Genomic DNA, 24,416 nt, shown 5'->3' with positions numbered 1-24,416 from the left:
GACTTCAAAACAAGATGATACTGAATCAGCACTAGCTATTATGATGCCTTGTTTTCTCCAAAATTGTTGTTCCTACCTTCCAATCTTCTCTGCCTCGTTTCTGTTGAGCTCTTTTTCTGTCATTTGTTGTCAGTTTGTCTTCTTCATTTCGTTTTCTGCTCCATTCATTGTGGCCTCTCTGCCACTATTTCTGGAATCTTGGTATTTTCCTTTTTTAGACTATCATGCAGTATTCTCTGTAGAGTTGAATTAGTGGTTGCAAATTCCCCTAGTTTCTCTTTATCCTGGAAGCACCTTGTTTTTCCATCAATTTCTTGGGACAGTTGTGCAGGATACATCAATCTTGGCTGGAGGTTATTATCTTCCAAAGCTTGAATTATTTCCCCCCTCACTCTTCATGATTTGATGGTTTGTGCTGAGAAGTCTGCTGTAATTCTGATGGGTGTTCCCTTGTAAGTGATCTGTTTCTTGTCTCTGACGGCTTTTAATATTCCGTTCTTATATTGGATTTCTGGTATTTTGATTATTATATGCCTGAGTGTAGCTCTGTTTGGGTTGTAGGTGGCTGGAGTCCTGTATGCCTCATACATCTGAGTATCTTTATGTTTTGCTAAATTAGGGAAATTCTCTTGGGTTATTTCTGTGAATAGCTTTTGTAGTCCATTTGCTTGTGTCCCCATTTCTTCTCTTATGTTCTTAATTCTTAAATTATAGATTCTCTTATCATCTTCTAGTTTTTGTATTATTGCTGCTTGGTTTTTTTTGTTGTTGTTATTTTTAAGAAGTTGTTCATTTCATGCTCCCATATTACAAATCTGTCCTCCAGTTCAGATAATCTGTCCTTAGTTTCTTTCAAGCTGTTATGCCAGTTTTTGATAGAGTTTTTAGTTTCCTAGTAATGTCTTTGAACCTGCTTCATGTATTCTATGCTTTCTCTATTTTCTCCATCAAACAATTCTCCCCTCTTTTTCTGTTCTTCCATTCCACCATCTGTTTTTTCTTGGGCAGTGCTTAGCATTTCTCTAACTATTCTGCTTATGTCTTGCTTCAGGTCATTGATAACTTCATTCCTGAACTCGTCTATGAGGCTCTGGAGACAGTGCTTTATGTCTGTTGGTGCCGTGTCTGCTATTGCCTGTTTCTCAGGGTTGGGGGCCGAGGGGCCTTTCTTGTTGCTCCCTCTTCCCATATTCTTTGTTCCTTATATTTAAGCATGTATAGGAGGCCCAGCTTCCTTCCCTGTTAGCCACAGTCTGTTTGAATTGCGCCAGCTAGGTGTTCCCGCCCACTGCAGCGGCACCAGGGAGACACAGACCTGGGCAGCCTCTGCTGGGCCCACCCCTGCAGGTCAACCTACCAAAGGCTTCACCACTAGGGTGCACCTCCAGGCGCTGGGACCTGAGTTGGGCTAGCCTATTGGATCTCAGCCAGCAGTGTCTCACAGGCCAGGCACTCCCCACCAATCCCGCTTGAGAGGGGGATATGTGACTGAAGTCACTGCAGCTTATCGTTCCGGGAAGTCTGCCCGGTCCGAGTATGTCCTCCGCTGAAGCCTCCTTCTCTATGGAAGGGTCCTGATTCGCTCACTCACCATGGGTTGATGCAGGGCACCTGGCCAGTCATGCTCCCAACTCCTTTCAATGCTTCCCACTCTTTGAGTTTTCACGCCTGTCTCCCTGCTGTGCCAACCGGGAGGCAACAGCAGCTGCAGGTAATTCAAATCGCAGTTTCCAGTGGTGCAGGTCTGGCTTCCATGCTGAGACCTTATCTGTGCCTGCTGTATCACCAGGATTGCATTTCTAGATGGTTTCTCTTAATTTAGTTCATTCTTGGATCAGCAAAGAATATCCCCCCTTGCCTAGGACTTCCTGCACAGAACCATTCCTAGATTTCAAGTGTGGTTTCTCAGAGAGCCTCCAAGACTGCTGCTATCTATCTGCCCACCATGTTCTTCCAGACTCCTTTCTTTTTCTTTATAAGGTTAGCTAGAAGTTTGTCATTTTTGTTCATTCTCTCAAAAAAACAGCTCTTTGATTCATTAATTCTTTGTATTTTTAGTTTCAATTGTATTGCTTTCTGCTCTAATCTTTACAATTTCCTCTCTTCTATGAGCTTTGGGTTTAACTTGCTCTTCTTTTTCTAGAAGCTGGAGATGAAGCATTAGGTTGTTTATTTGTGCTCATTCTATTTTACTGATATGACAATTTATTGCTATATATTTCCCTCTTAAGGCCACTTTCATTGCATCCCACAAATTGCAGTAAGTTGTTTCTGCATTTTCATTGAATTGTAGGCATTGCTTTATTTCTTCTTTAATTCCATCTGTAGCCCACTGATTGTTCAAAAGGTTGCAATCAAATTCCATGTACTCATGCAGGTTTTGCAATTTCTTTTGCCATTAATTTCCAATTTCGGTGCACTATGGTCAGATATGCACGGGATAATTTCAATACCTTTGCAGTTACTTAAGAATGTTTCATGGGATAATATATGGTCTATTTTGGAAAATGTCCCATGCACAGCTGACAAGAATGTGTATTCCAATGTGGTTGGTTGGAACATTCTGTAAACATCTACCAAGTCCAATTGCTCACAGGTATGATTCAGTTCTATTGTTTCTTTGCTGACTTTTTGATCTATCTCTTTGTGACAATGGGCTGTTAAGGTCCCGTTAGAATTGTGTTCTTGTGTATTTGGTTTTTCATGTCCATTAGTATCTTATATGGTTAGATTCTCTTGTATTTGGTGCATATATATTTATAATTATTAGATCTTCCTCTTGAGTTTTCCCACTAACGAGTATGTAGTGACCTTCTTTATCACTTTTAACCATTTTAGGTTTGAAGTTCATGTGTCTGAAAATAGAATAGTTACCCCTGATTTTTCCAGGTTCCTATTGCATGGAATACTGTTTTCCATCCTTTGACTTTTAATGTATGAGTTTCCTTTTGGGTCACATGTATTCCTTGTATGCAGCATATTGTGGGATTTTGTTTCTTGATTCATTCAACTTATTTCTTTTGATAGGTGAATTGAAGCCACTTACATTTATGGATATCACTGATATGTACTGGCTTAACTTTGCCATGTTATGCTCCAGTTGTTTGCTTTCTGCTTTTCCCCATTGTTTAATGGCTTGTCCTACCTTATGGTTTGTTTCTGTTGTTGTTCTGGAGATTGTGATCATTTTTGTCTATCTAGTATGTCTTTCAATACTCTTTCTAGGGTTGGTTTGGTGGACATGAATTTTTATTCAGTTGTTCATTGTCATGGAACTATCTTGTTTCTCCATTAAATTTGAATGAAAGTTTTTCTGGGTACATCAGTCTGGGTTGAAAGCTGTTTTCTTGCTCCGGGAGTACATGGCGGACAGACAACAGCAACTACTGGAGGCTCTCTGAAAGGCTCGGCTCAGAGGCCAGGAATGATGCGGACTAAGGAGACATGAACCGGTAGAGATATGCTCTGCTGACTCAGGAACGAACTGGGCTGAGAGAAACCAACTTAGAATACAGTCCTGGCACTAAAATAGGAACAGAAAAGACTCGGTGTGGAGGCTCGACCCCGCACCATTGGAAACTGCGATTTGGGTTTCCCGCCGCCCAGCGGCTGGCTGCCTCCACAGCGGCTCAGCAAGGAGAGACACGCAGAAGCTCTGGGAACGGGAGTCTGCGAACGGAGTCAAAAACAGGACGGACAAGGAGGCATACACGAAAACTGACTGGTGGCGAGGTGAGTGAGAAACTAACCCCCTACCACAGTTTGACTCCAGCGGAGGACTTTTTGGGCTCGGGCAGTCCTGTAAGAGCAGGGCGCGGTGGCAACTCCAGCCACACATTCCCCTCTCGGACGGGATTGGTGAAAAGTGCCTGGCCTGTGTGACGCTGCTGGCGGACTCCCTAGGCTGGCCTAATCCAGATTCCAGAGCCTGATGGTGGCCCGGAGGAGCGACTGACTCCCGCGTATGCTGCCTCCTCCGCAACTCCCTGGAGCGCAGCGGTGGGCGGGAACACCTAGCCAGCGCAATTTGATCAGGCTGTGGCTGACAGGCAGGGAAGCCAGGCCTCCTACGTAAGCTTGCATTTTATAAGGAACAGAAAATATGGGGAAGGGAAGCAACAAAAAAGGCTCCTCGGCCCCCAATCCTGAGAAACAGGCAATAGTGGACACCGCACCAATATACATTAAGCGTCATATAGAGAGCCTCATAGACCAATTCAGGAATGAAGTTATCAACGACCTGAAGCTAGAAGTATGCAGAATAGTTAGAGAAATGCTAAGCACCACCCAGGAAAAAACAGATGGTGGAATGGAAGAACAGAAAAAGAGGGGAGAATTGCTTGATGGAGAAAACAGAGAAAGCATTGAGTATGTGAAGCAGGTTCAAAGGGACTATCAAGAAATTAAGAAGTCTATCCAAGACTGGCATAACAGCTTGAAAGAAATTAAGGACAGACTATCTGAACTGGAGGGCAGACTTGTAATATGGGAGAATGAAATGAAAAACTTCTTAAAAATAACAAAGAAACAAACAGCAATAATACAAAGACAAGAAGATGATAAGAGGAGCCATAACTTAAGGATTAAGAACATAAAAGAAGAAGTAGGGACACAAACAAGTGAACTACAAAAGCTACTCACAGAAATAATCCAGGAGAATTTTCCTAATTTAGCAAAAGGTAAAGATACTCAGATGTATGAAGCATACAGGACCCCAGCTACCTACAACCCTAACAGAGAAACACCCAGGCATATAATAATAAAAATTCCAGAAATTCAATACAAGAACAGAATATTAAAAGCTGTAAGAGACAAGAAACAGACTACTTACAAGGGAACACCCATCAGAATTACAGCAGACTTCTCGGCACAAACCATCAAATCACGAAGAGCGAGGGGGGAAATAATTCAAGCTTTGAAAGATAATAATCTCCAGCCAAGATTGAGATATCCTGCACAACTGTCCCTGGAAATTGATGGAAAAACGAGGTGCTTCCAGGATAAAGAGGAACTGGGGGAATTTGCAACCACCAATTCAACCCTACAGAAAGTATTGCAGGATATTCTAAAAAAAGAAAAATACAAAGAACCCAGAAATAGTGGCGGGGAGGCTACAACGAATGGAGCAGAGAACAAAATGAAGAAGACAAACTGACAGCTACTGACAGAAAAAGAGCTCAACAGAAATGAGACAGAGAAGATTGGATGATAGGAACAGCTATTTTGGAGAAAATGACATCTTAATAGGTAATACTGATTTAGTACCATCTTGTTTTGAAATCTCATCTAGCTTTTGTTCTTCTGTCTCCAATGGTCTAAACAGGTTGTATCTTATTGGATTTTATTATGTAGGATAGTATAAGCAAAAACCTTTTAAAGACAAGGAGATTATACAGAAACCATTGTTCATTTTCTGTTAGTCGATTCTAAATACTCTATAATGCTGTCATTCTCTTAAATGGTTTTACATTGTTTTGATATACTTAATGCTACAGTATACGAATTTGTACTCAAGGACTTCAAGGAAAGAGTCAATATGGTAACTACTTTTGGGTCGGAAATATCTGGTGGTGAAACACTATTCTGCTTAAATGGTTATGTTTTGATCTGCCCTGTTTCGCTGTTATGCCCTCTTTTTTCTCAATCTCCACTCCATTATTTACTTTTTTATTTTTATTCGTTTAATTAAAGGGAAAAAAATAGCAGGATATAATATAGTAACCCACTTTGACTTTCTATTATCTCGATTTGAAGCCCTGTATTACTCTCACCATCTTGTTTTTGACTGAGGTTCCTCTATTCTGTTTTGCTGGATAGTATCAGGTTCGAAAGTTTAGGCATCAGCTGAGAAGATAATGAGATTCATTATAACGCCCATTCTCATTGACTTTTATCTACTTTTGAAGACCTACAATATCTCCAATGTTTTGGTTTTGTCGGTTTTATTCTTTACTGTTTTGTTCAATTGTATTACAACTAATGATATAGGCAATTCTATTAGAAATAGCGGGAGGCATTATGGTAACCATTGTTGATCACCTTGTATTATGTTTTTATGTTATCTATTATATCCACCCTTTTGACTTGACTGATTCTGTTCTGTTATGTCACATTTGGTTTTACTCTCTTCCAAAAAAGCAATAAGAACTGTGGGAGCAATGAAACCCAAAATGTGTAATAGTCACTGTACAAAAGAGAGGAAAAGAAAGTGCTCTAAACTATATAACTGTATGTATATTTAAGTGTATAAGATAGAAAATGATATCACAGAGTTTTATTGGATCATTGAACAGAACTGTTTGCAGTATCATTGTTGGAATGTCCACTCTACAAGCTTTAATTTTGTGACTTGAACAATTATTTCTAAGATGGCAATATGTAATCCATTAACTAGTGATTTCCTACTGCACATTTTTTTCTTCTGTAAATCTGTATAAGTTGTACCCCTTCACTGTTTTTTTTTTTTTCTTTTCTTTTCTCCTTAAATAAAAAAAAAAGCTGTTTTCTTTCAGGGCTTGAAATATCTCACTCCAAGCTCATCTTGACTTGAGGGTTTGTGCTGAAAAGTCTGTTGTGGTTCAAATGGGCTTTCCTTTGTAGGTGAATTGTGTCTTTTGTCTAACAGCTTTTAGTATTCTGTTTTCATGCTGTATGTCTGAGATCTTAATTATTATACGTCTGGGTGTAGATTTATGTTGGTTGTGACTGTCTGGCATTCTATATTCCTCACTTATCTACATCAGATTTTTTTCCCCCATGTTTGGGAAATTTTCTGCTATTACTTCTGTGAATATTTAGGTATGTAATTTTCACTGACTCCTGCTTCTTCATTGATGCCTATTAATCTTATATTGTTGCTCTTGGCATCATCTTGAAGGTGCTGGATTGTCATTTCATGCTGCTTTGTTATTTTTAAAAGTCCTATCCTTTCATGATCACTAATTGTGATCCTGTCCTCAAGGTTCAAAATCTTATCCTCAGCTTCATTTAAATTTTGCCAGCTCTGAGTAGAATTTTTTGTTTCTTGAATGTTTCTTTGAGTTTGTTTCATGAATTCTGCTTGTTTTCTATATTGTTCATTCAAGGTTTCAATCAGTTTCCCATGCTCCTGTACTTTTTTCTCTATTTCTTCTTTAGCTGTGCTCAGCAACTCATTTATTAAGGTTATCTATCTTTACATCGGAGAGTACTTTTAATTTGATTTCCGCTATAGCCTTATGGAGTTATTTTATTTCATTTGCTATCTTTTCAGAGATTTCCAGTCCTCTATTTCAATGTCTGCTGTACTTGCTCCTGGTAGACTAGATGTTTGAGATTGCATTTTGCTTTTTCATTTTGTCATTTTCCTGTTTCAAGTTAATATTTGGTCCTTCAATCCCACTAGTGCCCCTGTTGGTAGTGTGTATCTTGGGGTCCTACTGTAAGGTTGATGTTTGTCCAATTGCGAAGTCCTTCAATGAAGAGGTGGGCCAGTCACCTGATTTCCCACTGCATGCCTGTTGTGTGTGTCCTATATTCTTCCTGGGCTGACAAGCCTAGTAGTATTGATGTAGGTCAACTTTTACTTCCTGCTGTTACTTCCCATCTATAGTATTTGTGTCAGCTGAGGCCTACTGTGTCCCTATTGTGTGCCTGTGTGTCTCATGAGCCCTTTTGATTTTCTCCAAGTTGGGAGAGTCCTTATTGGCACACTCCTTACCCTGCCTGATGTTTTGTGCAGGAAGGGATCACTCACACTCTTTCCAGGCCCACCAAGTTCTTACAGTTAGTTAGAGGGAGCTTTATCCACTGTACACCTCTATTTTAGGGACACACTCATCACACTGCCTGTATTCTGCTGAGATCTTCTGTTTGGGTGAGGCAGTTACAGAATCTCCTTTCAAGCTAGCACAGTTAATCTGCTGTAGTCCAGGGTTCTGGGAGAAAGGGTGGGAGCTGAAGATCAATAGCAGCATTAGGTCCAGGAGATATGGAGTGTCCCCAAGGAGCCAGCATATGTCCTGGGTCCGGGCATCTGCTGGGCACTGGCCAAGGTCCCAGGGTAGCATGGCTCTCCTCAGTGCTGGCTGGAGTTGCCCCTATTTCCTGGTTTTGAGCAATGTTTCAAAGCTTTCTCAGTGCACTGGGAATCACCTGGCCCACTTTTGGCTCCTGGGGCAGACTGCTGGCAACTGCTTGCCACTTGGAGCTCTCTGCGTATGGGTCAGTTGGGCCTGCAGTAACTCTGTGTGTCCTTTGGTGATTTCAGACACAGAGCATGGTCTTACTGCCTGGGAGTGAAGTTCTAAGGCTCCCCCCAGCACTGGAATTCAACCTGCACATGGTCAGGGCCAGGGACTGGATTCTGGGCCCGGCTTGCTGCTTGGAGGTGGCTGGGCGTGGCCTGGTTAGGCCCACCAGTACCTCCCATGGGTCTTAGGGTGATTTCAGATGCAAGGCGTGGTCTTACTGCCTGAGAGTAAAATTCCAAATTTTCCCAGTGCACTGAAATTCAACCTAAGCACAGGTCACAGCCTGGCACTCTCTCTGTTACCGTTTAACAGACCTTAATCTCATGGAGAAAATTTCACATAGAGAAATCAAGTTACATTTTTTCTCATACAGTCACCTTGTTAGTATTTGTTCATGGAGCCTCATACAGATTCTACCAGTCTGTCTGACAGCCACCCAGAATGCCTGCTTTAGTGGCTTGCTTTTAGATGCATATGTAAGATAATAATACTACAGGAGTTTCATCTACAAACAGGAAGCCATTGTAAGTTGTCAGTGCAGACTTTCAACAAACTGAGGCCTGCATGTGCAGCCCTTATGTGTACTAATTTGTACTTGGAAGTCATGGAGCCTCTCAAAATTCATCAACATAGGACTGAAATTTTCTTTCCTATACAATATATGAAAGGAGGTACCTGAGCAAAGTACAGTAAAAATGAAAAGGAAGCAGGAGTTATACTAAGCAACACAACCAGTTTTTCTCAAGAACTTGAGTAACCTCTATTTATGAACAAAATACTATGTATTTACTATATAGAATTAAATCCTACAAAAGCCAGTGACATAGAAGACCATGTCAAGAGCTTGAGTAAGATTGGAAGAACTCACTTGGATATTCTGTGTTAGAATTTATGATTTAGCAACCAGTTTTCAGATGTGTGATTCTAAAATCCTTGTGGGTTAACGAACCAAAAATTCTCTGTTCTCTTGAGGTCATGACATGTTTATACTTAGAGACCGTAACCTAGGGAAAAAATCAAAGTGGCATAAGAATTAAACAAGACACTCAAGAAAGGACAAACTCATTCATGGGCCATAGACACTCACTTTCTTCAGTGATTCCCGCTGTATGAGGGCACAGGGAATCAAGACTCGGCATCATTTGTGGGAAAAGGATATTTGACCAAAGCCTAGAAGAGAAAAATTGCCTTAGGATGTGTGAGAATTTCTGTAAGAATTTTGCAAATGTTATCACTTAATCCTACAACACTAAGACATACCGTCATAGTGCCCTTGAGTTCACACAATTAATAACACTGAAGTTGGGCCTCAAACTTAGAGACCCTGAGCTCAGAGCCTGTGTGTTATCTGGCTTTACTATATTTTTCTCCCTATTTTCTGTTCTGCATCCTTAAAATCATTTGATAGTCTATATATTGTAGATTTCTAAGTATGTTATTGAAGGTGTGAGGGGGAAAGAAGAAGAAAGGAAAATGTTGGGAAATCTCTAACATAAATAAATGTTCCTCCTCAGTGACTTTAATGATGCTATTATCCTAAATTTAAAAACAAATTGTGAACCAATTACATGCAACTACTGATAAAACATATCCTAGCAAAATATGCTTCTAGCTGTTTGAGCTAATGGTTTTACTTTTTTGTGGGGGAGGGACTGGATTTTTCAGAGCATTTGTGATTTTTAGCAGTGTTTTCCATTTGCATCACCAACATAGTTTAAACAAGAGGCCATTGCTTTAATAATTAATTAACCACCACTTGCCGCAATATAAAATGTATTTCATCTGCAGTGTACACAACTGAAAATTCCAAAAAATTGGGTTTCCAAGGCTCATCAAGCTGCCTGAGCTGCAATCCGGACCCTGAATGTGCATTTGACTTTCTAGGGTACCCACGCCTGCTCAGAAGATTGATTCCCGATCCCCAGAGTTACAGAGTAGCTGCCACTAGAAAGAAACACCTTGGTAAAAGAAACTCGTTTGAGACCACAATGTTAAGTGAAATAAACCAGACATGTCATATGTGAAACCCAAAAGATAAATAAAGAGCAAAATAAAAGAGACAATGGCAAAGAGGAAGATAGGTTAAAAGGAACCAACAGATGAAGTGAAGGGAGAGAAAGAGGGGATGAAAAGAGAATTAAAATGTGTTGCAGCCAGGCATGATGGCACATGCCTGTAATCCCAGCACTTGGGAGGATGAGGCAGGAGGACCCCCGAGAGTTTGAGGACAGCCTGGCTACATAAAGGGTTCAAGGTCAGCCTGAACTGCATAGTGAGATTCTCTCTCAGAAAACAAAAATGTGGTGTATACACATACCAACTCCCCATGAAGTCTGTAATCATTGTGTACTGCAAACGGGTATAATAAAAAATGAAACTTAAAAACAGGCTTCCTAGCGTGAGGAAAGCAGATCACTTCTGGGAGGGAGTTCCCTGCGGTCACTGATTTAACAAGCAGGGATGAAAGGCGTATTTGTAGTACAGGCAATGGAAATACGGCATGAATAAGGAAAACTGCCTTCCAACACCTTATAAAATAGACAAGAAAGTGAAATATTATGATAGTGTAATAAACATTATAATTAAGAAGGCAAAAGGCATTACCAAAGCCCAGAGGAGGCTGTCATACCCTCCAGAGAGAAAGAGTCAAATGGAAGAGGCTTCTACAATAAAGGACACTTGGACAAAATTTTAAAGAGAAGGTGGATCACTGTTTTATGTATTAATTATTCTGTTTCAGTGAAGGTAAAGGGAATTCCAAACTCAGAGAACATAGAAAATTGTGTCCAAATCAGGCGTGGAGGCATACACTTATAATCCCATAACTGTTAGAGGCTGAGACTGGAGGATTAGAAATTCAAATCCAAAGCCAGGGATTTAGCTCAGTGGCTTAAGCACATGCCTGGCAAGCGCAAGGTTGTGAGTTCGATCCCAAGTAGGAAAACAAAAAAAAAGTTCAAATCCAGCCTGAGACTTCAGGAGACTCTGCCTCAAAATTAAAAAACAAAAAAATTAAAAGAACTGGGATGTGGGAATATGGCTCAGTGCAAAGGCCCTTGGTTTAAATCTCTAATGCTCCCAGAAAAAAAATATTGTGTTCAAACTGTAAACTACGAGCAAGTTGATGACCCAAAGACAGTGTATTTGTGGAGAAGTGGGAAGTGATGGATGGAGCCACAAAACCACTTGCCCTAAAAAAATAAAAAGCAGATGTTGTGTTGTTCACTCATAGTCTCTAGCACTTGCACATCCCTTCAGTGAAAGACAAATGAAAATATACCAAAGAGCATAATTAGAAAACCACTACACAAGTTTTGATCAAATGTGGTAATCTGAACAAATAGGAAGTTGGATGAATGAAATCCCACTCTTCTAAATGCACTAAAAGGGAATAATAAAAACAGTGAGCCACAGGACCATAGGAATACAGAGAAATACCACAGTGAATGAGAGGTGTTAACAAAATTTCAGAAGACAGAAAGCAAATGGGTGGGTGGTAGAAGACAGAATAGGTGAGAGAAAGCAAGTGCATTCTAAGGAAAAAGGCACACATGCCCCACGCCCAGTTCCGTGCCCAGGGAAGACACCATGAAGCTATCTTGCCTTCTATGATGTTGAACAAAATAAAACAACCAAGGACCAGGCCAGGGGAGCGGTTTTCCAACACCTTTCAAACCATGTGCTTCCTGCACAGGTGCTGGTGTGAGTATAAATGTGCATCTGGCATAAGCACCATGAACTTATTTTAAACAAATGAAGGGATCCCATGAAAAGCTACATGCTGAATGATGATAGCCCTGGTTTACAGAATTTTGGCAGTCACAGCAAGAAGACGAACCGCACCTTCCCATGACCCAGCTGGTTCGTGGGCTGGGAAACAAAAGAGCATCCCTCCACCTCCCTCCAGGAAGCAACTGGCTGATTCAGAGGACTCAGGGTGACATGCTAGCAACTGAGGTGAAAGGAAAGCTTGATGCTTGTATTGTTTGGTTGACTCTGCAGGCCTGGGCTGATGGTCGGGGCACCTACCTGGAGGATGGCAGCGTGCATTGTGCCAGCTGTGGGGAATCTCTTTCTGTCTTGTTTTTGAAATCCAGTGTTTTGTTCCATTTTACTGTTTTCTTTCATTCCAGTATCTGGTAATCTGGGCAACTATTTTGAAGATAACAATATGCAGTATAACAACCATTATTAGATTCCTATCATCTTGTTTTGAAAACCTATATAGCCGTTGTTTGGGGTTTTGTTTTGTGTTATATTGCTTTTGTTGTTGTTTTTTAGGTTTGCTAGCTTCTTGATTTTTCCAGGGTTTTTTCTTTTTTCTATTTGAAATAATAAAAACATATTTAAAATTCTGGAAGTCAGACTTAGAGACCCAGTCAGGAATTAAAGGACTCCTTTCTGGGAAAATTAACTGGACCAAGAAAAATGCTCTGCTATTTAAAGTGATAATTAAGAGACTGATTTAAGTTGAGTAACAAGAGCAGAACATCCCAGGCAGAAGCCTATGTGGATATACAGTCCAGGTAAAGAATGGCGGAGTTCAGTACATTTGGCAAATGCAGAGCATGAGCTGGAATGGTGAACAATCGACCTGTGGAGAAGTTAAACAGTCACCTGTTGAAGGCCTTGTAGGCCAAGAAGAAGGCCCAGCATACAAGGGAGTGTCACGGCAGAGTGACACAGTCAGACTTAGCAAGACAACCAGGATTGTCTTTGTATATACAATAACCAGACTGTTACATACAGCACAACCAGAATTGAGGGAGAATTTGACAACAGAGAAGGCAGCCAGGAGAACGTCACTTTCTTATCTCCAAGACAGAAAGGAGAAACTGAACCCAACGTGAAGACGACCAGAAAAAGAGGAGAGTCATGATTCTCAATTTATAAAGTAGGATTAAAAGAATGTTTTCATAGAATGGATAAAAACAAGAAAGGTTAGATAGAGAAGTCAGCAATGAATTTTATACTTCTAGTTCAGGAACCAGGAATGGTGATGCCATTAACTAAATAGGGGATGTTGCAAAAATAATCACTTAGCCAATGGAAAAGAATGTGTTGATTTTGAAGCCTATCAGGTGGGAGGTGAATACAGAGCAATGGTGGCAAGCCAATGGCACGCAGGAGCTTTGTTGTTCCTCTACAACTTTTGCTACCACTGCTAGAGACCACCTAAAAAGAGATCTCACTAAATTGCTAAGTTTCCCAGGGCAGGCTCAAAACTTGGTATCTTCCTATCTCAAGGTGCTGGGATTACAGAAGTGCACCACCATGCCCAGCTACAACCTTCTCTAGTTAATTCGTCTTTATCCCTTAAATCTCAGCTCTGATGCCACTTCCTGGGCCTCCATGAGTCCCGGGTATCATGATAGTACCACATAGTTTTCCTGGATCACACTTAACCAACATTGTGCTTTTGCACATCCAAGTGTCTGTTATTTTAATAACTGTCTCTTCCCCACATAGTAAACTCTATGAGCTTAGAAAAAAATAGTCTTTGTTTTTGTCTTCCTGGCATCATGTATGACAAATTTGGTGGACTTTGTATTTTCACTCCTAGAAATACGCCTCTATGAATTATGAAGAGCTTACTTTCATCATAAAGTAATTTAATATGATTGAACAGACAAGAAATAACACTTGGCAAACAGCATGACATATATGTCAATAGCCATTTTAGCTTCAGATTTATTTCATCATTTCCCAGGAAATTTGCAGAGCATTATTGCATAAATGGTCACATCACTTCCTGAAATTACATGCAGCTGGAAATCCTGCCGGCTCCAAAAATAAGAAAATGAGAGATCTTTTCTCCCCTTGAATTGGATTTCAGACTGCACTTCAAAAATATTACAATCCTTATTGTCATCAGCATTGTTCCAGGAGTCATTAACGGTCACATTCTCATTTGGCTAGCTGTGTGGAGCCACTTATTTCTCACCTCTAAGTACCCCTTCTCTATATTAGGTTTCAAATTAAGACCACAAAGCTACTCTGACTGCTTAGATGAAGCAACAACAGCCATGCTCCAGCGTTTGCACCTCTTCTTCCTTTCCTTTACTTCAGTGAGAGAAGGGTGCCATGCAGAAGTGAGCACTTCCATGACAGTGAGGGTCGGAAGCATCCTCCGGGTCATGAATAATGTACAGTTCTGGTTTCCTAATAGGTTGTTGGTGCCACCTACATAGGAATCATTCTAGTCTTCACACTCAAATCCAAAGAGAAATCAAGCTTCACTGGTTTGCTTGCTACAGGGGAGGAGGTGTTTGCTCACTTATTGTATTTACGAATGACAACCCTTTAACACGAGTTGTATCTTGGGAAAAGCTTTGACACTCACACAAATAAGACCTGAAGCACCTTAGCATCTTACACCTTCATGTTCATTTCTAGCCCCACCGTCCCAGGCCTTCTGATTTACTCTAGTTACTTATATCATACCCTGATCCCCTAACAGAAAAACAAAATCCACCTTATTCAGACCTGGGTTTTACTTTGTTAGTATCTTCTTGAACCTGTGTCCCTCTATTTGCTTCCCTGGGAAACTATTTGCATTGACATACCAATGACAGTTTCTGAAATTATACGTTCCATTTGAAGCTTATTAAAGGAAACTAGAAGTTGGAGAGCATTTAGCTAAATGACCACTGATGGGAACTTTAATGGAGGGAAATCACTGTGGGGAAGTCAGCTTAGGAAGCACTACTTGATCTGTTCCTCCCACGTATATTCAGCCACCTTTTCAAACATCCAGGAAGGTGGAGACAACAGATGAGTGATAAGGGTATATTCTAACTGCCAGACTTCCACTCCAGAGAGTAGTTCAATAGATATAGTCTCTGGACATGGTTCTCACTGTCAGACATCTCAAGGCCTGGATAATATATGTCAGTCTTCAAGTAAAGTTCCATTAAGTTAGACTCTACAAGAGGGCAAGTACCTCTTTCTGGAAGTTACAAACAGCATCTTACACAGGTTTTTTTCTTTAAGATAATAAAATGCAACAAAAGAGAACAAAGCCAATCAAAACAAAGCAGTAAAACTGGTACAGAAAAGCAGAATACTAAGAAAACACAATAGCTACCATAGTGTTATCTTGTTATCTTCACATTAGCTGTCCATTCAATCAGGTATACAAAATCAAACCAAAACAAAACAGTAAAACCAATCAAAACAGAACATTGAGTAAAGCAAAATAATTGGAATAAAGCAAAACATTGAGAACAATATTGGACAGACAGAAGGAGATCTGCCATATTTGCTATATTGCATACGGTCATCCTCCCAATAGATGCTCAGACCACTGGCTCCAGGCCTGCAAAGTCAACCAAACAATCCAAATACTTACTTGCTTTTTGTACCTCAGTTGCTATCAACTCAGTCTGTCCTTAACCAATAGGTTGCTTGCGGGGAGGCTGTTGGTTCACACGAGTAGGCTCATGGTAGGTGCTGACCTTTCTCTCTCTGGACCCCACGGGGCCTGCGTGGCTTACCAGCAAGGCTAGCTAGTTGGCTTCTTGTTCAGCTCCTCCCAGTCCCAGCATGGCCAATTCTTATGAGTCTTACAGAGAGTTTAATAAATATTTGTTAAGTTAATAAATACTGGGAATACAGTCTTCCAGATCTTTCTTAGATCATTTAAAAATTTAAATTCCTCATAAAATTTATGGGGACTAAATTAGATAATATGTCCAGAAGCTGCTAACAAATCTCTCAAAAATAGTAAGCAATCCCCCTTTTTTATTAGGAAGACTGTAGTAACTGTGATGACACAAACAAATGATAGAACAGAGGGAAAATATGGCCAACCTTTAAGCATTCATAAGAGAGGTCGGTTTGCATGACAAAAATAGCTTGCAACACATAATTTAGAAATAATACAACAGTATACATACAAGGAAAGGACAATGGTGAAATAGCCAGCTTGAAACAATCCACTTTGCAATAAATAGGAATCAATTGTGCTCTCACTAAATAGCTAAGCAGGGAGGTAGAAAGAAAGAAGCAGGAGGGACAGGGAGAAGAAGAAAAGAAAGAGGAGGAGGAGGAAAAAGAGGAAGAGGAGAGAAAATAAAGAACTTAATTAAGAAATCCCACCATGATTCCAACATGGTGAACTAGCATTGTGTGTGTTATTTGATCACTAAAACAAACACAATAACACAATATTGCTGAGACTCCAGAACATTCTGTTTTGTCCTAGCTCTCACAATGCCAACAAACAACTAATTCTCTGTCCCATCTATCTTTAAAATGGTTCTAACCAATTACAGAGTTATTTAAGACTAGTAAATGCAGAACATGGAAACTAGAAACAAGATAAAAATAGTATCCAGGACTTTGCCTAACTTCGTAATATGTCTTTATTTCTACTATACAGCGTTGAGTATCCTGCCACAAAAATAGCTAAGCAAGTAAGATTTTATCTTTCAAGGCAATTTAATAGTGATTTATTGAATATTTTACTGTATTATTCACTAAAATAATCACTAAATCATTACTATGACATACTAACATATAACCACTAAATGAAATGCAACAGTATTTACTGTAATCACTACTATGCTATCTTTGTTTGAGTCATTGTCTTATACAATCTAGCTCTTTACACCAGGCCTGCCATTCAATATGCAAATACTTTAAATTATTTGTCCAATAAGAGTATCAAGATGTATTGAATTATTACCTTCTTTCAGCTAGGCCACTTTGGGAATGTGTGAAATAGCCAACACATGGCACAATCAGGGCTCCCAGGGCTTCCTCCTGAATGGCAGGAGATTTTCACAAGAAAAACAACTCATTAGCACCAGACTTGAAGCTTGAGATAGGTACCATGTGCAAGATTAGTGACAATGAACCTGTCACCAGCTCCAGTCTTGAAAACTAAGGACTGGCTTTGGCATGGGCCCTACTGTTTGACCTTCCATTCTTCCTTCTAGTTCTTCAGTGACAGCACATGAATCATGGTAAACAAATCATTAAGGATCTACTTTGTCATTTGGCTATCTGCTTCATCATTAAACTACATCCTTCCTCGTAAAATATATCCATTTGATTACCCAACATGCATCAGTCAAGCTCTTATGTCCAGGATCTCATCTGCTACAAAGAAGAATACGATCTTGAGAGGTAGACATGGGAACAATTGCTCTTGTAGTATACTAACTGTGACCATCACAGAATGAAGTGGAAGGAAATGTAAGGAGGCAGTGAGGTCAGCCAAAGCACCATGAAAATGGTGACAATAAAACTGAATATTAAAGAATCAACGGAATGCTTTTTCAGACACACAGGTGGTCGCAAGAAGGTATTCCAGACAGGAAAAAAATTGTCAGTGATATGGATGGAAATAACCAAACTAATTTGGAAAACAGTGAGTCACCTGTTGAGGCAGACAGATGAGAGCTAGAGGACATGGTGAGAAGAGGCAACTAAAAGGCTAGATTAAGGTCAACTCATGAATGTCTTTTAATCATTCATAAACATCATAAGCACCTGTTCATGCTAGAAATCATCCTACAAGCTTAAAGCACACCAGTGAGCATAGCCAATGAGATCTGTGCCTTAGATTCTAGGAGCTTCCAGGCTGAAGAATTAGCCCCTTCATCTGAGAACAGCAGAGTTCAGCAGAGAAAGCAACACATGGAGATGGAGAAAGATAGCTCTTGTCCATATGAAGAATGGACTATTAACAGGAGAAACCTGACATGCCATAATGAGTCCTGCTTCTGCTGTCTTCTGTGAAATATTATATCTTCTTATACATGTGCCTTTGTCAGGAATTTGTGGAAATTTTCCTTCCAAAATATCATTTTTTACATGACAAATGAACACTCACCAAATACATGAGCTTTTCCAACTTTAACAAATTTCTGCACTGTTGAAGTCAAGGCTTACAAGGGAAAAGATTTAATACATGATGCAAATCTATAGAATGCTTTTATAATATTCATCCAAAAACTGAAATGCAAAAGAATGTAGAAGATCTATCCACACACTAGAAAGTCAAAGAATCCAGCTGAGAACCTGAATCCCATGTCAATGACCTTCATGAATCCACCTGGAGACACAGAGCCCATGACAGTGTCTCACAGAAGTCTGGGGCAAGGATCAGCACTAGGAAGGCCCAAAGGCCACCGTAGAAGCTAAAAAATCTGCACCAGCGGGATAAAATACCTGTGCCAGCAGGCTGAGACACCTGCACTGGAGCCAGGAAGCAATGCTCAAGGTAATGAATGACCAGCGCTCCCCCCAAAACAATCGCAGCCATCCTCAGTGACAGCAAAGACCCATGCTCCTCCACCATGAGAACAGCTGAGTTCATATCAGGAAAGCCAGCATGACAAGCTTCTCCAGGAGGATCAACAGCGCACTCTCTTCCCCCTACTTGTCCTTTAATGCTGTTGGCAACCATCCCCAGGTGGACCTTCCACGCCCAGAACCACACTCATTCAGTTCAGCTGGGTGTCACAAGGTGCCCATTAGTTAATCCACCACATAAACCAAGAACATATTTTTGTTGGATCCACATCATGTTGCACCACTAGCATGTTAATCATCCTGACTCATTTCCTGAACTTTTACTTGCTTTGAAGAAAACCCATTTTACTCATGATTTGAGGCAGGACCATACAGAGCTAAAGCCACCTATAAAAGAACACTGAATACTCAAATTCAAGGATCTCGAAAACAAGAACAAAACTTATTTTCCTCCACCATCCTTATTCATATCTCTGAGTCCCAAGAATTGTCCAAAGCCTCAGAATTCATATTACAGGGACCAAGAAATGCATTTTTATAAGAAATTTCACACATCTACATCTACTATTTTATGTGCTCCTGTACCAAAGGAATAAGACAAATCAGACCCATTTTAAAGATGGAAACACTAAAACCAAGATGGGTTAAGAATCTGAGCCAAAGGCACACCGGACTAAATAACACAGTCAAAACAAGCATCCGGGGAATGTCAGACTCTCAGCGCATGCGCTTTGCTCTACCTCTTCAGCTGTCAATCACTGTCTCCCGCTGTGTTACACAGCGCATAGCAACCTTTCTGTATTCTTATTCAGCCAGGCCTTTGTAAAGCAATTAGTCTTCCGTTTAGAGCTCAGACAAAGCTGCCCCTGTTGCAGACAATTAAAATCTCTTCTTTTCTTTAGTTGTCCTTTTCATCCTCTCTACCAAGCCACCTCAAAGTTTCAGAGAAGTTGAACCCTGGGTCTGCTCGCAATGACCTCAGTATGATCTAGGCTATTTTTAGCTCAAGTCTGACTGACAGAGGCAGCAAAGAGAGCCAGTGAGACGCCAAACTCAGCATCCACCCTGGAAATGAACAAAAATGGGAAGCAAGTTGGCTGGCTCCATCCATGTCCCTTTGGATTTATAATAAATTGTCTTAGAGAACTTGGTGAATTAGTAATGACTCCATGCCAGGAATGCTTTGCCTCAGCCAATCCTGGAACGTACTCTGCTAAACCTAGGCCACCTGAGGTTTCTTAAAACTGTTACTTTCACATGAAGTTTGTATAACTTAGCCATGACTGCCAAGAACAAGGCCTCAAGGGCACGTTGGTGAGATGTTCTGGTCCACTGCAGTCCCATGAGGTGAGAGGGAGCATATGAAACAGAAAGTCTCTTGACAGGGTTAGAAATCCTGGTTCCTTACTACCTAGGAGCCATGTGACATTGGAGAAAGTCACTAGGAAGATCTTAGGCCCGGCCTTAAGACTATGAGGTCTTTGCTGTCAGGCCTTCAGAGACTTCTTTGGCCTTCCCAACTTTCATCCAAAGGCATCCTCCAGGGGCATCCCATATCCATTGACTGACCAAGTGAAACAGAACTGGAAATGCAAGATGTCTCTGGCAGGCCTGTTCTTCTTCTAGCCCTGCATGGAGTCCATTGAGGCTGCAGGCTGGGCATGCATTACTGTTGAATGCCTCCCCTAACCAATTCCTGCTTCTTCACCTCTCTTCCAAGGTTCGATATCCAGGGAACTCCCCAGTGCATATCCTGACCAATAAACACTATCTCAGGGTGTGCATCCTGGAGAAACAAACATACAACACCAATAAAAAAAAATCAAAAGGATTGACACCATTAGTGAACTCCAATAAAATGATATCTCAAGTAGGAAACCCTTGTAAATAAGATTCTTTTATTTAGGTTATGAAATCTTCACAAACATGTAAAGTTACCCTAGTGTTATAGGGCTAGCCCTCTGCTAAGCTCCTAAAGGACAAAAACAGCAACAATAATAGAAATAAAATATAGCCTTCTGCTTTGCATTGCTTCACAAAAGCAATGAGCAAAAAGTTCATGCAATTATGAAATCAGAGAATGGTTTCTTCTTCCTCTGCAATTTTACCTTTCTGTGCAATCGCATCAGACGTGATCTCATGTTACCTTCAATCCTAATGTCTTCCTGCCCTCTAATTCCCTCTTTCACAGAAATAGAAGATAACTGATGCTGTTGTTCACCAACACTTTATTACAATGGTTTCTGTGATAAGTACCCAGATCCTCCTTTAGGACTCAAGGGCTTGCTCCCCTGAGACCGGCAGTGCTGTTGCAAGACAATTCTCAGTCTCAGCCCTCTCCGGGAATTGCCCTCTGCCAGAAATATGTGTCACTCATGAACAGAGCCCTATAAAATAACTGATCAGTGGGGAAGTTGGTGAATAGTCTCATCCCTACGCAGGACCACTCTGAAGGATCATCCCAGCTCCTTCCTTCTCCACTAAGTTGCCTAAAGTGGAGATTATACAAAAGCCTAGCCACTTCCCCTCTCAATTTTCCTTTCTCTCTTTGCACAGGAAATTTTGGCCCCCAAATTTATTAAGTTTCCTGCATGCTAGATCCATCCTAGAGTCTTTGGAAAATGCAGACAATAGGATGGGATTTTGGTTGGACATTCTCTGGCTGGCAACAAAGAAGAGTTCATTGCTGACAGTGGATCCCCAAAAGTTCCAGACCCTTCTCTAATTAACATGTACGAAAAAGATTCAAAAGCACGTAAGTGAAACAGGACTGGGAGGAAGTTGGGTCAGAGTGGATACTACAATCATTTTTTCATCAGTCTTGAACTGGTATAAGGTATCGGTGGAAAGAAATGCATCAGACCTTTGAAAATTTTAGGGAAATATAAATTCAACAGAAAATAGAATTAGATGGAATTTTCTAGAGATGATTAATGTTCCAGAGAAAAAGATAATGAAAATCTGATGATTATAAATCATCAACTAAAAACTAAGTGTGTGGAGAGCTGATATTCACACATATATAAAGTTTCAGTTGTGCATGATTAAATTATATAGTTCTGTTGTACAACACTGTGCCTATAATGATATCATATTAAATATTAAAATTTTATTAAGAGACTGGCTCTAATGTTAAAGTGTTCTTACTACAATTTTTTTAAAAATTCTATGGAGGATTCAGACTAACAGTGCACACCTGTGATCACAGATTGTGGTAAGTTTGGGGTCAGTTTGGGTAACATAGCAAGACCCTGTATCCAAAAATAAAGGAAAAAAAAAAGAAAAGTGCCATGGAGGAAAAAGTTAACCAAAAAAGTTAGAGGACCTACACTTCTCAATTTAAAAAGTTATTACAAAAATAAAGTAATGAGTATAGAAGTCAAATAGACATATAATCAAGACTCCAGAAATAAACCCATGACTTTATTGATAACTGACTTCTGTGTTGTTTGTTTTTTGAGACAGAGTCTTGCCATGTAGTCCAGGCTGACCTCAAACTTACTACTTAACCCAGGATGGCCTCGAACTTGCAGATGTCCTCCCACCTCAGCCTCCCAAGAACTGGGATTATAGGTGTGTGCCACAACTCCCAGCAATAATTTTTTTTTAAATTTTTATTTAAAGAAAGACTAAACAAAACAATCCCGCTGCGACTTGCCCAGCCATCCAAGGTCCCGCCGCTTCGACCCACTGGAGGCACTGTTACTTTGAGTTTGGGGGTCAGCCAACAGAACGGAGGGCTGAGTTGGCAAGGTGTCTACGTCGTCCTGTGGGAGTGGAGCCATTCCATAAATAGGGGGCTCCAGCAGACGACATTCTGGGACCGGGCAGGACTGGCAAGTACAAGGGGCAGCAGTGACTTCAGCCCATTGTTCCCTTCCCAAACAGGAAGAATGGACTGTACCAAATGGCTTGGCTTATTGGTAAAATCACTGGTAGGAAAAAATGTAGGATCAGGGACTGTGTAAGTCAGGAAAAAAGGTGTGTTGACATATTCACATGAAGCATAAACATTAATGCCCTCCAGAGAGCATCCAACATAGGAGAGAGAATTCAACCCAAGACAGAGAAGAACCAGCTGCTATATGTATCAGTGTCTGTCACTGGCCAGCCCAATGCTGAATTATGGGCACGTGAATAAGGGGAAGAAACCATGAGGATCCCAATAGGAAAACTCTACCAAGGCTGGCCACTGCCCCTGCAGCATATACAACCTCCCACCGGAACCGAATCCCACTCCTCAAAGAAACCAACCAGGCTGGTGATTGCAAATTTACTACATTAAACTCCATCACCTTTGGAAGGAACAACAACTCATATTAACTGAAACCAACACACACTGTAAGTCTGGGTTTGACTTCTCTGCCTCCAAGGCATCAGTCAGTACTACCATATGAAGCTTTTCAGTGGACCTAGTTCCCCAGAACACAGTCCCCCAGAACTCACAGCAGATCGAGAGACTCGTGCTATAGTAAAGGCGGTTCTGAAGTGGGAGAGTGGGGAGTGGTTCTGAGGTGGGAGCCAGCATCCCACCACAAGCAAAATTACTCAGAAGGCTACCGCTTAATGGAGCAAACAACCAGGCTGTTAAAGCCACACCTGAGTTTTTCAGAGGCTGCGCCCTGAGATACAGCACCATCTGTGAGGCTGCACTGTATACTCCAAGTCACTGAGCATTATTACATCATAGAACAATGGGATCGCTCTACTCCTGCCCACTTCCCATGACCCACTCGTGGAACTGCTGCTTCCTAGCCTCCCAACTAGAATGCATTCTACATTTACAGGTTCCTGGCTTCCAAAGGAGACCCAGAAATTTTCAATCTACAGCTGGGCACTTTGGTATTCTTGAGCCAAGGAAGAAGTATGCAAAATGAACAATCACCATCCCGTCAAGAGGAGATACAACAGGAAGAATATATTTAACCTTCAGTTATTCATTCAAGTATCTCTGAGTATTTTGGCCCACATTTGAAGGTAAACTGATGATGCACTTGCTAAATCCTGATGATAAGTGTAGATACCTCAGAAATAAAGGCCGGGGAACTCAAAGGTAAGCCATTTAGATCAGAAAAGGTGGAAGCTCAGGTTGAGAGGAAATAATAACAAGCCAAGATGAGGAACACACCCAACTAACTTACCTCTTATAATATTCCGCCATGGAAGGTGGATCAGCACGATTCCCAAGAATCTGTCTGGTCCCTGAAAGTAGGTTTAAGCAGCGCAAGGAGTGCTTGGAAGCCCAAGGTGCTTGGGCTGAGGTGGGAAGACTTACCCCTCTTAGTGCTGACGTGCTGCCAGCTTTCTGCACTCAGCTCTCGGTCTTTCTAAAAATTGTCCTCAGCTGAAAAGAGTTCCTCAGCTGAGGTCACACGCTCTTACCAGGAGGACCTTACATCGGTGATAGATTAGCATGTCCTTAGAGTAGCTTGCCCCTCTCCTCAATAGGAAAGAAATCAGCAGAGCAGGCACCTTTGTGACATTTGTCAAGATCGCATCACAAACTAAGAGCTCTTTCTCCCCAGGCCTACTTTGCCCTCTTCTCCAACCTGTCAGTCCTAGAGGTACTCCCCAAAAAACCTCCTTGCTTGCAGATTTCCCTGTCAGTGATATTTAGGAGACTTGGCGTGCAATATTTATAATTATACCAAAATAGAAACAAACTCCAGTCGACCTTGCATTATGTTTCTTATCTATAAATGAATGTTATTTCGACTCATCTCTTAATTCTGCTAAATTATCTTTCAACCATCTCTGATTAACTTATTATCAAACATCCTCTTGGAAAACTGGAGAACTTTTCCTATGATTTTCAAGTCTCCAGAAGCCTACTTGTTCTATCTTTAGGCTCAATAAATGACCTCACCTCCCAGAAATCAAGGATGAGCATTATTTCCCTGAACTTCCTCCCGCTCCTCAGTT

General features: G+C 40.9%; 2 long non-coding RNA genes across 2 annotated transcripts in view; both read right to left on the bottom strand.

Moving 5' to 3' along the window:
* LOC134473581 (uncharacterized) overlaps positions 1-23,923 on the bottom strand; it is a 35,663-nt gene extending 11,740 nt beyond the window's left edge. The window contains exon 1 of the long non-coding RNA XR_010043879.1: positions 23,636-23,923. This is a non-coding gene — a long non-coding RNA (uncharacterized LOC134473581). The remainder of the gene's footprint in view (positions 1-23,635) is intronic.
* LOC134473582 (uncharacterized) overlaps positions 1-24,416 on the bottom strand; it is a 163,002-nt gene that overhangs the window by 24,753 nt on the left and 113,833 nt on the right. The window lies entirely within an intron of this gene.

The sequence above is a fragment of the Cavia porcellus genome, unplaced genomic scaffold, assembly GCF_034190915.1.
Source record: "Cavia porcellus strain 051 isolate PalLab524CR breed Dunkin Hartley unplaced genomic scaffold, mCavPor4.1 scaffold_27, whole genome shotgun sequence".
In the NCBI taxonomy this organism is placed as follows: domain Eukaryota; kingdom Metazoa; phylum Chordata; class Mammalia; order Rodentia; family Caviidae; genus Cavia; species Cavia porcellus.
The sequence above is the reverse complement of the archived record's forward strand: the minus strand, read 5'-3'. Positions and strand labels throughout refer to the sequence as shown.